Here is a 14,045-nt window from a genome sequence, read left to right as displayed (position 1 = left end):
CATTCTGTCACCACTCTGTTGTGGTGAAACTTGTAAGCTCCACTGTTGTGGTCATGTCTCTGTTGTAAAGTTAAATTATCATGAACTTTATTATTTGGGTATAAAGGGCCCAGTCTTTAGCCCCGCCCCCCGGCCCGACGCTGACTTGTTATGCTAATGGATATCCGGTTAAATTCAATCTAGAGAAAATTAATTAACAGACTTCCAAAAGGACTTCAGTCTTCAAAGAGATGGAACAAAACCTGTGACTTTATTCATTTGTATTTAGTCCTACCCTGCTCTTCATTGTTGGGGTGAGTCAACACAAGACACTTAAGTTTCTGCGACCATTTTTCCTGCTCTTGAAAATAAATGAAATATACAGTGCCTTGCAAAAGTATTTACGCATCTTGGGATTTTCATTTGTATTTTATTACATCACAAGCTGTATTTGAATGTTTTTTTTATGTAAATGGCATAGGATGCATCCATACAAAACATTTTAAGATGGTGAAGTGAAATAAGAAAACAAATACATCTAAAAATAAGTAATAAAAAAATGAAAATTGACATGTGCACATGCCTTTTGTTATAAAGCCTATAAAAAGTTCAGGTTCAACCAATTACCTTGATTGGTAATTGGTATGCTTAGTGAAATATAGTCCATCTGTGTGCAATTTAGGAATCACATTATGTGTCAGCATATGCAAACCCAGAGGCTGCAGCACCAGTACTAACCAAACAACACCAAGGAGAACTACAAATCAGAACAGGACAAAGTTGTTCAGAAATACAAATCAGGGTTGGGATATTAAAAAAATTCTAGATCTCTGATGATTCACTGGAGCATCATTAAATCCATTCTCATCGAATAGAAAGAACATGGTACGACAACAAACCTCTCAAAAGAGGCAGGCCCACCAAAACTGAGACCAGGCAAGGAAGGCATTAATCACAGAAGCAGCACAGAGACCAAAAGAAACGCCGAAGGAGCTGCAGAGTTGGCAAGCAGAGAATGGACTGTCTGTCCATACAACCGCAGTAAGCCATATGGACGGAGGGAACAGTGACCAAAACTGAACTTTTCAGTCACCAAGGAAACCACTATGTCTGACACAAAATCAACACATCTCATCACACCAAGAACACCAGCCTTACAGTGAAACATAGTGGTAGCAGCATCATAATGTGGATCTCTTTCAGCAGAGGGAACTGGGATACTAGTCTGAGTCAACGCTAAAAACGGGGATATTATTGAGCAAAATCTGTCTCAGTCTGTCAGTGATTTGAGACTGGGACGGAGGGTCACCTTCCGACATGTTCAAATGTTGTATGCATGTTCTGAAAATGAAATGATGCGAACCCTATAATAATTCATTTAATTTAAAACCCCCTCTGGCTCCCTGAGTAGAATCGTCTGATTAGCCTGTTGAAATCAACTTGGCCAGCCTTGCAAGGCACATCTGCAAAATGTCTCAGTTGCAGCAGCTGTCTAAACAATGCCATCAAGTCTTTAACTTCTGGCTCAGGTTCCCAGAGCTTTCTCAACATCATACAATATTCTGGCATCATCGCAAAAGAGCTTGTGCACAGCAACAAGGGTACTTGTGTTGATCTCTCAACACGTGGCCAGGCCAGGATCAACTGGAAAATCAGCACCATGTGAAAATGTGTTGTGGCTTTAAATCAGTGGTCGCCAAAGTCGGTCCTCGAGGGCCAGCATCCTGCATGTTTTAGTTCTCTCCCTGGTGGTAGTATTAACCTTATCAGCATGTCAATGTTCTTCTTAGGCCTCTAATGAGCCATCATTTGATCCAGGTGTGCTAAACCAGGGAGAGACCTAAAACATGCAGGGTGCCGGCCCTCGAGGACTGACTTTGGGGACCACTGCTTTAAATGTTTCATTTAATGTTTCATTCAAGTCAGTGACACAGTTTAATTTCTCCCATCCTTCAACTAATTCTAGCTTAAGCCATAAATTTCTCCCAGGCAAATTTGGTCCGCAACATGTTTTCAGACATGCTTAACATATCTGCGTAGAGATTCAGAAATATTAATTTTATATATATATATATATATATATATATATATATATATATATATATATATATATATATATATATATATATATATATATATGAAATCCCTACCCCCTAGATTTCATTACAATATTTGTTTCTGATCAGTATGCGTCGTAACTTTTCCACCTTCTGCAATTAAAATAAGTGAATTTGCAGGAGTCTTACTCCATTACTTCAGGGCCAGGAGGGCATTCTTGTAGCAGTCACATCAAAGAACTGGCAATGTTAAGAAGAGAAACTCAAACGCTGTCCCATTTTTTACTGAGTAATGGAGAAATGGAATGTTTTTCACTTGCTCTCAGTGTGTGTTGCTCATGATTGGTAGGCAGTGGAAACTTACCACAGAAGTGAAATGAAAACAACTTCTAATGAAAGGAAATTTAAAATTAAACCAATGCATGTTGGTTTCTAGTCCAAAAAAAATGCACTAGAAAGTTAAAAGGTAATTTATTTTTTCACTTTCTTATTGGAGACTATAAAATTATTCAAATTAAATTATGTTGATTAAATCATTCCAAATCGTAAAATTATCATGTTAAATGTATTGCATTCCTTCAGACTGCAAGATATTTCGGTAACACTTTACTTGAAGGGGGGTGAATAAGACTGTCATGACACTTTCATAAACATGACATAACACCTGTCATGAACATCAATAAGTCTTCATGAATATTTATGACTGTTGTCATAAAGCGTCATTCGGTAAATTATGACACTTTTAATACAAAGTTGACATTGTTCAAAATGTCTTTGTTATGACAACTTGACATTAACCAAGAAATCATTACTGTTTAAACTTTACCTTTAATAACATAAAGTTACCTGATTTTTAAAGTGCAATCAGTAATATTTTTATAACAAATTTATATCAGTAATGATTTCTTGATTAATGTCAAGTTGTCATAACAACGACATTTTGAATAATGACAACTTTGTATTAAAAGTGTCATAATTTACCGAATGAAGCTTTATGACAACAGTCATAAATATTCATGAAAGCTTATTCATGTTCACGACAGGTGTTTATGACAGTGTTATGTCAGTCTTATTCACCCACCTTCAAATAAAGTGTTAATATTTCTTATATCATCAAAATAATACAATTTCTGTTTTTGTGCAACTTCAGCTTTTTTCTTTTTCTCATGTGTAAGATGTTTTCATTATATTTCCAGCCTAATAGATGTCTGACAGCCTGTTTTCCTTCCCTCTGTTTCACCACAACCCTTCTATTTTAAGATTGATAGATGCCCTGGTCTGTGTGTTAGGGGGAAGTGTTCAATCAGATTTATATGGGACTTTGTGTTTGTGGGTGCACATGTGAGGTTGTGTATGTTAGCATGTGCATGGGTGAAAGGGAGAGACAAGAACATTGGTTGTGCATGTCTCCATCAGTATTTATTTGGAATATCCCATTTGTACATACTGTGTCTGGCTGTGCAGACTGCAATGTCATATTGCTGACCAGAATTATAATTCACTTCAGCCTGCCTATGTGTGTTGTGAGAAAGAAAGCAACCAAGGATGAGAGAGGATGGAAATAAAAAGTTTTTTTTTTTTTTTTTAAAGTGGTGCCATCTTAATAAAAGATGGCACCAAACTCCCTCTGGCAAGCTTTTTACCTTGTGTGTGATCCAGTGGGATCGTACTGACTCGACATGAACTTTTATGAGGTTTTGTGGTCATGTCTTAACCACCTAGGCGACCTCGTCCCCAGAGATTGGAGAGCCCGACCCACAGTCCCCAGGCTCAGCTTCCTCAACAGAAGGCATGTTGGTGGGATTGAGGAGGTCTTCGAAGTATTCGCCCACCGGCCCACAAAGTCCCGAGTTGAGGTCAGCAGCACACCATCCTCACTGTAAACAGTGTTGGTGCCGCACTGCTTTCCCCTCCTGAGACGCCGGATGGTGGACCCGAATTGCCTCGAAGCCATGCGGAAGTCTTTCTCCATGGCCTTTCTAAACTCCTCTCGAAGTTCTACCAGAGATGGGAGTTAAAGCTCGGTCTCACAGGGGACTCTGCCAGACGTTCCCAGCAGACCCTCACTACACGTTTGGGCCTGCCAGGTCTGACCGGCTTCCTCCCCCACCACCGGAGCCAACTCACCACCAGGTAGTGGTCAGTGGACAGCTCCACACCTCTCTTCACCCGAGTGTCCAAGACATATGGCCGCAGATCCGATGAAACAATGACAAAATCGATCATCGAAGTGCGGCCTAGGGTGTCCTGGTGCCAAGTGCACATATGGACACCCTTATGCCAGAACATGGTGTTCGTGATGGATAATCCATGACGAGCACAGAAGTCCAAAAACAGAACTCCACTCGAGTTCCGATCGGGGGGGGGGGGGGGGGCATTCCTCCCAACCACTCCCCTCCAGGTCTCACTGTCATTGCCCACGTGAGCGTTGAATTCCCCCAGTAAAACAAGGGAGTCCCCAGGAGGGGCACTCTCCAGTACCCCCTCTAAGGACTCCAAGAAGGGTGGGTAATCTGATCTGCTGTTCGGCCCATAAGCACAGACAACAGTCAGAACCCATCCCCCAACCCATAGGCAGGGGCCTCCGCCGATGGTGACGAGAGAAGCTACCCTCTCGTTCACCGGGGTAAACCCCAACGTACAGGCGCCAAGATGGGGGGCAACAAGTATGCCCACTCCTGCCCAGCGCCTCTCACCATGGGCAACTCCAGAGTGGAATGTGTGTCCAGCCCCTCTTAAGGAGACCGTTTCCAGAACCAGAGCCATGCGTCAAGGTGAGGCCGACTATTTCTAGCCGGAACATCTCAGCCTTGCACACTAGCTTTGGCTGCTTCCCCATCAGAGAGGTGACGTTCTATGTCCCAAGAGCCAGCTTTTGCAGCGGAGGATCAGACCACCAGGGTCCCCTTCCTCGGCTGCTGCCCGTAACACAATGCACTCGACCCCTTTGGCCCCTCCAAAAGGTGGTGAGCCCATTGGAAGGAGGACCCACATCTCCTCTTCGGGTTGAGCCCGGCCGGGCTCCGTGAATAAAAGCCCGGCCACCAGGCGCTCGCCATCGTGCCCCACCTCCAAGCCTAGCTCCAGAGTGGGGCCACGGTGACCCGCGTCCGGGTGAGGGAACGCCAGATCCAAAGTTCGTCTCCATCATAAGGGGTCTTCAGGCTGCGCTTTGTCTGGTTCCTCACCTAGGACTTGTCTGCCTTGGGTGACCCTACCAGGGGCATAAAGCTCCAGACAGCAAAGCTCCTAGGATCATTGGGACACTCAAACCCCTCCACCACAATAAGGTGGTAGCCCAAGGAGAGACTATTTGAAGTATTATATTGAATTACATAGAGTGGTATTGGCACAGTGTTGGTGTACTTCTTTGATTATCAATTTATACTGATGTCCAAACGAGCAACCCCAGCCTCGTAATGTGTTACCATGATAACACATTACTTATGTTTTGCTAATACAAAACAGAGGTTTTGTATTAGCTCCAAACAGACAGCTCTCACAACCCATTACTACACAATTGGGGGCATGCTTTCTTTATGCACCTTTAACCGTAACCCACAGACTCTGTAGGAAGGACCCTGTTCTGACTAAATATTTCATTAATATGCTGCTGGTTTAGTCCAGTGCTGCAAGCCAGCTAACCTATGGTGACTCTGGCTCATTGGGTTGAGTAGAGATGTCTTTGCAACAGTAAAGGCAAGGTGTTTAACTGCAAGTTGCCGATAGACCTGCACTGCATATCAGTGGATACATGTGTGCGTATTTGAGTGTACAAATGGATGAACTGGGCTCTAGAGTTAAGTGCAGTGAGTGGCTATATAAGTTTGGGCTGTCAGCTAACTCCACAACGTATAAGTTTCACAAAAATATTGTTCCTAAAATATTGGTAGTAAAATCAACAAAACCTCATGCAGCATCTCCTTAAAAGGAAAGGTTATCCCTTCACATTGATGTAGAATATTTCTAACCAACCCCCGTTCTATCCATCATACCAGCGATGCAGCAATCAATTAATGAGTTAATCCAGAGGTTCCCAAACTGTGGGGCGCGCCCCCTAGGGGGGGGCGCCATGTCATTGCAGGGGGCGCCCCCCCTTGCAATGACAGGGGGGGGCGCGCCCTGTCATTGCAGGCGCCCCCTGCAATGACACGCAGGGGGCGCGCGTGTCATTGCGGCTGGTTTTTTTCATCCAGCCGTCTGGATGAAAAAAAACAAAAAAACATGAACACTGTATGCGTTGGGTTTTTACCTTAGAATGGCCAACTCTCTGTTATTCCTATGTCAATTTGATACAGTAGAGGCTTCCACATTTCCCATATTTGTGTCCTCTGTCACTTTTATCAGCAGTTAAAATTGTTTAATCCGTTGTTAACATGTTGTAACCTGTTTTTCCGAGCCGCCTTTAAACGCAACATGAGCGCCACGACGCTCGCGCTGGGTTTACACCTGTGAAGGAGACCTGCTGCTGCTGTGCGGAGCTACGTAGGTTTGTGTTAGAATCACGGCAGCAAACCAGCAAAACACAAAGAACTTTTCACAGTTTTTCCCTCCAAACTAACCGACTGAGTTGAGTAAAGCTGTTGGATGCAGGTAATGTTAGCTAAAAGATGACTAGCTAATATCAATACAGAACCTTAAGCTTAACAAGTACCTTGTAGGCTACCGATGTCGGTGTCTATTTTCAGCTACGTACATTCATTTTGCCCCCAAAAAAGTCGATGCCCCCCTGTCACACGCGTCGTTTCAACCAGACAGCCATTTGTAATCCATAGGGGGGGCACAGAAAATGTTTGGAAACCACTGGGGGGGCGCAGAAGAAAAAGTTTGGGAACCACTGAGTTAATCTATAGTTTATTGATATCATAGTATCAACTGACTAATGGATAAGTGATACCCAGCCATTTTCTTAAGAACTAGAGTTTTCTCTTGTAACAAGAGGGTCAGCCATCTTTGCAAAACATGAAGGGAAACATTTTTATATTATTCAAAATATTAGCACATTTTTGTGCTCAATGTAGGCTATTAAAAATTGACTAAGTAAACAGAAACTTTTGATTTTGTCACATTATTAAAAGAAATTACAGCACTTTTCAGGACACTCAGAGACTCTTTACATGACATCAGTCATCCCTATAAACCTGCCAGAACAAATACAACTGTCTCATCCTCCCTCCGATGACGGAGGTCAATGACATCTGCTTAAAAATTGTCTGTTAGTAACAACAGACAGAGAAAAGCTGAAATCAAAAGGGGCAAGGTCATCTAATAGCAACTATCAGATGTTGCCTGTTTTAATTCAGTCACTCAAGCATAAAGCTGTCGCCTTCTGCTTTCTCACAAGCAGCAGTATTCAACCACATGTCTGCCTACCAGGACCCCCCCGCCTTCACTTGTTGCTCCTCTGTCTGTCTTTGTCAGAGTCTGCAGCAGTTCAAGGTCTGCTCCCACTCTGTTTCCTCAAGAGGTTGCCTAACGGACAGTTTGGCCTTCAGAATGTCACAGGAGAGTCAAGAGGCAAACATGCACTATTACACTACTCAAACACACTTCTACTACTGCCACATCACATGTGTGTCTCCTCTCTCAAACTGATCTTATGAAGCTTTTTAGGCAGATTCTAGGGAGGAATTCAATTTGCCGGGGAGTTGAGCGCTGTGATAGAGGGCAGAGGGAAGAGGGGGGATAAAAGGATGGGAAGAGGAGTAGGGCTACTGCTCTAGGGCCGATAGTCCACCCAGATCCAACCTGCCTACTCTGCTATTTGTCCCTCTTCACTTTCATGGTGAGTGGATGAGTGGTGGAAAAATAGGCTCTAGATGACCTGTCTTTTACTAATGGGACATAAAAATCATTATTCTTACACTGTGCTGCATTGAATACACCCAAAATTAATCATAAAGTGCACGGGAGCGCTGTGGTGGAGTGTGTGAATATTTTTCCTCTGGGCCCAACATGAGATCACAGTGCCGGCTAGGAAAATGAATAAAAGACTTGTTTTTTTTATTGTTTTTTTAAAGCAGCAAGACTGAAACATGGTCAAAAATGCGTATATGTGGTCCAGTTTGCATTCAAACATGCAGAAGGACCCCTGTGGTGTAAATGCATTACAGAGTACCAACATAATAGCAAGAGAAATTGTGGCAGGGATGAAAGAAAAGATTGAGTTGTGGATTTCACTCCTGCCTGTTTAATTATTGCACCGGTGTGTATTTTGGCGCCATACGGCTCGCTGGTGTATGCGCATGTCAGGTCATAAACAGGGTCACTCATTCCAGAAAAATCACTTTATCTTCATAGAACTGAACCCCTGCTGTGAGACAGGGCTGGCAGAACTGGTGATAGTCTATGAATACTGATTGAGGGAGTTGGCTGTCTAACTGCTAAACTCACACTTCACCCCATCTTTCTGACACATGAAGTTGAAGAGGAGAAAGAAAGAACCAAATCGCTTCCTTTCATAAATCATTTTTCTATCAATAAGTGGAGTAAGTTGCGTGGCTAAGAATTTTTTCCCCATGCTAACAGGAGTCTATTTGATTATCAGGATGCAAATGAGTTCTATTCCTTTTTAATCCAATAAGTCTGCCTCCGCTTATTTTATCAGGCATTTAAAATATCTTAATTGAACAGACAATGTGTGAGTAGAGAGGAGGAATTAGGAGTTTAGTTTCTGGCATGTTGCTTCCAGTCAGATTTGAAGAGTGGGAACACAAATTGTTAATTAAATGAACAAGGTGAGGTATATGTGCTCAGAAATGTGAATTGATTTACCCTTCAAGGATTCAAAATTATCATTGTGGAATACAGTCCACAACAGTTACACTAATAACATATCCATAATTAGCAAAGGACAAAAGCTGTTTGCAGTAACTATTTAATTAAATCATAAATTTCTGTACTAAGAAAGATTGTCCAACATAGGTAGAGTCCAACATTTGACTCTACCTATGTTTAGTATTTCGATTCTTCATTTGAGAATCTAAATACTAAACATTAATACTTGAAGTCATTATTTACTGTTTTATATAATATCTTTTCTAAGATAAATGAACAACTGGATGGAACATATGGATGGATGGATGGAACATGGACCATGGTTTATAAAACGTTAGACACTGTATTAAAATATACACCAAATATAATACATTCTGATCTGTTCCATTCAGGTCAAGTTCTCAACAAAAATACAAAGTCTTTGTCTGTTCCAGCAAGCATAACATTACGACCAATGGCCTAGTAGTGTGTTTGTCCTGCATGTATTTTAGACATGACTTTAGCTGCCAAAGTGATACCTGAAGATGTATGTAGTATCTGGCTCAAAGCTGTTAGCAGCAGATTCTTAAAGTCCTTTAAGTTGTGAGTATGGGCCTGTGACGTATGGTCGGGGGAAGCAAGTGAGGCAGAGCCTCACTTATCATAGAAAAATAATATGTAATGATAAAATAATTTATATTCCTATATTCACCCTGTGGTTTGTACTATAAAGTATTTATTTTTCATTTAGGTTAACCAGTTTTTCTTATTTTTTCCTCAAAATCACTGAATTTTCGCAATTTCCCATTCAAATGCTTGGAAGCACAGCTGGTGAGGCAACAGCGAGCTGAGCCTCACCTAGGATTGCGCAACCTCTCGCTAACTGCAGTGGCTGCCATTCGATGAGAGCATGTTCCTCCTGTCTGTACGTCGCTAATAAAATGGTTAAAAAACATTTAACATTGAACTGATTTTCCATAATTTAGCTTGTATATATAGAGTACTGCATTATATGTCACCAACTGTGTGTGTAACGTGTTCCGTGTGCTGAGGAGCGATCATAAATGGCATAGAACATATTCGAGGGGAGGCAGGCAGTTCTCTTGCCTCATGGCAGGGGGTGCCCATGATCCCAGACTTCGGTTTTGTGACTCCATAACTACAGAGTGACAGCAAGCTAGCCATACAGTACATAGACATAATATAAGAACAGACGCCTCATGGACCGCTCTCGCCTATTGTCACTGACGAGATTTAGGGCGGCCATCTTGAAGCAGTCGACCACTCCACTCTATGTTATATGTTTGGCAGGTACAATGACGTATCAGCGCATTTAATCGATCATAACACGCTTTTTTGTTGCTGGAAACCATAGTCAAACATCTATCAAAGCTACATTTATAAACAATTGTATTTTTTAAGTATATTTTTTTATTGCATTGATACATAGTTCAGCATATTTAACTATGCTTAGTGGGGATAATAGAATAGGAATAGAATATTCTGATATTGATGTATGATGAGCTGATGAACATTTTACAAAGCACATAGCCATTCATTATTTATTTAAAAAATATTTCGTAATATCAATACATATTTATATAAATATACAAACACAAATAAATAATGACTAATAATGACACAAATAAATAATGATTAATACTGAATGATACTGCCTTATATTAGATACATGGTTATATGTATATATAATTGGATTGAGATCTTAGAGATTTAGAGGCAAAATCAACACCATAAATTAGTTGTTCTTCTCAAACTGTTCTTTAACCACTTGGTTAACCACTGGTTTGAAGAAGATAAAATTATCCTCCTGTAATGGATTCATGCCTCCCCCACCAGATGCCGCCCTGGGTGGTTGCCCATATCAGAAACTGCCACTTCTCAAGGCAAATACAGCAGTAGAATAAATGCTGACACTAAGCTACTTACTTTAAAGATTTATATAAAGACCTCCTAGTGCCTGTAATCAAACTTTTTAAATTTTGATTATATCACCCAACCCTAAGAATGAGTTCCTGAAGCATAAAGCTTAGATAGCTACATACAGGTTCAAATATAAGGTCAAGATTAGGGCTGGGCCATATCACATCATTCACGATAATACCAATAAATAAAACATGTCTGGGGAAATACATTTTAATGTTATATGCTAATTTCATAGAACAAATACGTCACCCCATCACACATGCAGCGATATTCAAGTTGTAAAGGTGAAGGCAAACATAGCTGAGCCACCATAAAAACAAAAGAAGCAGCTGGTCAGATGTTTTACAGGTATAAATAAGGTACGGATACACAGTAGCTTCAGTAGTGTTTTGGTTGCTGCAGCTCCCTTATTTCTGTTACTTGATTACACGGAGCTCTGCTTTGCATCTGCTTGCCTCTCCTCTAAACACAGAAAGAATGAACCGAGCAGCCACAGTGAAAAAAACTTTCTGAAACACTGATATTGCCCCAAAAAATAAATAACTCGAAGCTTAGTGCAAGGTTCAGGGACACGAAAGCTACAAATTAAAATACTGAAAAAGACTGAGTTCATGACTTAATTTTCAAGACATGAACTCAGTCATAGACCTTTATTCAAGAAAATGAACTAAATTCCTGATCATTAGGAGGCGTACATAAGCTTTTACTGTTTTCAGTGTTTTATGTGACATATATTTTGGCATTGAGTTTTTTTAAGAGGAAGATTTCCTCTTCACAGTATTAAACACGATTCTTAGTTTTGCACGTTTGTGTTTATTTTGGTCTTTTTTAAACATTATGGAAAACACTTTTAACGTCATGTAATACTAATGTTCTGTTGAACTACAACAGTTTAATTTGTGTATTGATTTCAGGCAGTTTTTTGTCAAATTAATTTCCATTGCTATTAATCTGTTTTGTATTTTCTTTGACACATTAAATATATTGTGTGATTTTTGTATATAACATATGAATATTTTTAATGTAGAGACTTTATACAGTAAAGTTAAATATATATATTATATATATGTCTAAGAAAAATCAACCCCCTTCCCCAAAAAAGAAAAAGTAAAAAATATAGTATATTACCTGTGATATTGTTCTCGGGGTATTTAAAATATTATGGCGTAATTTTTTGGCAATATCCCCATCCCTAGTCAAGACCATGAGAAATGAGCACAAGTTGCACCAGCAGATAAATTTGGGGAAACAAAACAGATATCACAATAAAAGCCCCTTTTTAATGAGAATACAACTCATTATTCAAAACAAAGCTTCATAAAAATTTGAATCAACCAACCTGCATTAGGTGTTGCAAAGAGCGGGAGGAAAGCAAACCTTGAAGGAGTGAGGTGAATAGCTGTGCCTTTGACCTGAAATCTGATGATTACAAAGTAACTGGTCAAATCCCTTTATCTATCTGAGATGTGTTGACAGCAGCCTTTATTCTGGGCATGCAAATCAAACATGTTTAAGGTCCTTTTAATGAGAGCAGCATGTAGCGGCTGGATCAAACAAAAAAATAAATAAATAAATAAATAAATAAATAAAATCAAACCATTAGAGTCCTTAACCACTGCACACTGTAGGATTTTATTTTATAAATGTCAACATCAGCTGCACAGTTTTTCTTGGCTTGACCAGTTTTGGCGTCTAAATCAGGAAAAGGATCAGCCCCAGGGTCAGGAGAATCCCCACCGTTCCCAACCTCCACCCTCCGTCTTTACTTTTCACACATGTTCACCGGGGAAGAATAAAAGGGAGTCTTCTTTCCAAAGAGGACAGCAGTTCAACAGTGAAAACCTGCTGCCTTTGATGATAATGATGAAATGAAAGTGAACACAGCTTCCTTGCTGATTTTCAGGAGGCCTTATTTGCCTTGAGAAGTGGCAGATTTTCAGGAGCTGAACTGTATGAATGTGAGAGTGCAGATATTCAAACTACCACAGGGTAGAAATATTACTCTTGGAGATAAAACAGTAGACAAGTCTGCAAGGGAGAATCACGTGTTTACTCTGCTTTATCAGTTACCAGTATTCAGAATGTACAGTGAATGCTAAACTTTTTCAGGGAGTTTAATGCATGACTTTTCAAGTTTTGATTGAGTTTTAACAAGCCCCCTGACCTCCTTTCCTGCTGCAACATCCAATCACAACTCTGGACCCCCCCCGAGCTCATCCCCTGCCTGCTCCAATCATGGTTACCTAAAGCTTTGACTGATGGGTGTTTGTGAGGAGCTGGCAGATGACTGACTGATCCTGATGTGCTGATTGGCACATGTCAGACGAGGAGACATGTTGCCAACAGGCTCAGACACACACAAACGCAAAAATATACTGAAGCTGAAGAGTGAAACCCTGAATACAGAATCCAAAGTCAGCACGTTTGACTTTGCCTTTCAGTTTTGCTTCTATTTTTAAGATTTACAGCAGATTCCTAAACAAAGGATAGTCAATGACGATGATTTAGCAGACAGGCAGAGTGTTTTTCTGTCTTATTTTTCTGTTTTGTTTCACTGCAACAATCCTATGGACTTGATCAAAGTGCAGCAGTACTTGTAAAAAAACAAATTTGTTGAGGTAACTGTATTGGCTTTGGCCTTCTGCCAGTCTGGCCTTTGTTCTTCTACTGATTGGCCAGCACCACATTCTCTTTGATATTAGCAAGACGGATTTTAATCAAAGCTGTGATTGGCCACTTAAAATGTCAGTTTACCACCTTCTCTGGCATTTAATAATGTCAGCATAATGATATGAGTACACATAACTGCACATGTACATACTTTTAGGTCTCTGCAGGATATCTAGCTGAAAATGTCAGTTTAAAATTCCAATGGCATTTTATTTCCAGAATGCAAGATAATATATCTTAGCTTCCAGAACTTAGTGTGCTTATAAAGGAATTATTTTTTCCCTTTAGATTGAAAGGTCTGGATCGCAGTGGTTTAAATTGTATTTGAACAAACAAACAAACCTTTACAGTAAGGCTAGGTGACAATCTTCAAATCTTAAACAAGGCGAAGTCTCTCAGGGGTCAGTTCTTTTATTTCTTTTTATGCTCCTATGTCACATAACAATAGGCATCTTAATACAGTGTTAGGCAAAGAACCCCAATTTACCTCCAAAAGGTTGCACATTTAAAAAATAAAGTGCCAGAATGAAATTATTTATGTATAGCAAAAATAATCAGCTGATCTGAGGCTTTATCATAGTGTTTGGGCCAGAAATTAATTTCTATAAGCAAAATTGGTAACACTTTATTTGAAGGGGG

The sequence above is a fragment of the Poecilia mexicana genome, unplaced genomic scaffold, assembly GCF_051168715.1.
Source record: "Poecilia mexicana isolate PSO_F unplaced genomic scaffold, ASM5116871v1 scaffold_1, whole genome shotgun sequence".
Taxonomy (NCBI): Eukaryota; Metazoa; Chordata; class Actinopteri; order Cyprinodontiformes; family Poeciliidae; genus Poecilia; species Poecilia mexicana.
The sequence above is the reverse complement of the archived record's forward strand: the minus strand, read 5'-3'. Positions refer to the sequence as shown.